This window comes from Dasypus novemcinctus, chromosome 9, assembly GCF_030445035.2.
Source record: "Dasypus novemcinctus isolate mDasNov1 chromosome 9, mDasNov1.1.hap2, whole genome shotgun sequence".
NCBI lineage: Eukaryota > Metazoa > Chordata > Mammalia > Cingulata > Dasypodidae > Dasypus > Dasypus novemcinctus.
This window is the reverse complement of record NC_080681.1, coordinates 29,441,246-29,441,626: the sequence shown is the minus strand read 5'-3', so window position 1 is coordinate 29,441,626 and position 381 is coordinate 29,441,246. Positions and strand designations below refer to the sequence as shown.

At 35.7% G+C, this 381-nt stretch overlaps 1 pseudogene; it reads left to right on the top strand.

The window, feature by feature from the left end:
• Positions 1 to 177, top strand: LOC111758694 (U2 spliceosomal RNA; annotated as a pseudogene).
• Positions 178 to 381: the final 204 nt, after the last annotated feature.

Here is a 381-nt window from a genome sequence, read left to right as displayed (position 1 = left end):
ATCGCTTCTTGGCCTTTTGGCTAAGATCAAGTGTAGTATTTGTTCTTACCAGTTTACTATCTGATATGTCCTCTATCCTATGTAGAACCTTTCTGAACAAGTAATAAAATATATTTGTTAATAGGTATTAGAAATTACTCCTGGCTCTGTTAATTCTAGCATGGCTGCCCAGCCCCAAAACAAAACAAAAAAGAATTAGATTTTATAGGCTCAAGTATGAAACTAAAGCAACTTTAATAGAAAAACTTGTATTACTACGGCACTGGAGGAAGACTTGGCTCTCAAAGGACAAACATCTCTTTTTACTCCTCTTTCTTCCATCTTTTCATGATATTTGTAGACTTTTTCTCTCCTCACCATCAGCATAACTCCAGCCACACT